Below are 442 nucleotides of genomic sequence, written 5' to 3'. Positions count from 1 at the left end.
GGTAGAGAGAGTGTGGGAGGCGAGAGGGTTAGAGAGAGAGAGACACACACAAATTCGAACGAGGGGGAAGAGGGTTCGTGCTTCAATTTTATGGCATAATTACGTGTAAAAATTCCAATGGTAAACCATTGCGGGTCACCAAAATGCAGCATCTCATTTAGTGGGTTTACTGTCGGACCTAAAGGACGCGCTATTTTCTTTTTGTTTTCCTCCAATTATTACTAACAAATTTACTGTCGGAAACTTAAATCTATCAGTAATCATTTAACCTTTCGAATTTGATGTCTTTACTGCTGGTAAATCGACCGCTACTCTGCGATGCTAAATCCGACGGTACTTAGCGTTTTTTTTTTGTAGTGATATCATAAGTTAATGATAAAATAATGTTATTTCTTATGACATTTTAAGTTAATAAATTAAATTATCTTTTAATATATATTTT

Source organism: Arachis ipaensis, chromosome B07 (genome assembly GCF_000816755.2).
Source record: "Arachis ipaensis cultivar K30076 chromosome B07, Araip1.1, whole genome shotgun sequence".
In the NCBI taxonomy this organism is placed as follows: Eukaryota; Viridiplantae; Streptophyta; class Magnoliopsida; order Fabales; family Fabaceae; genus Arachis; species Arachis ipaensis.
This window is presented reverse-complemented; position numbering follows the sequence as displayed.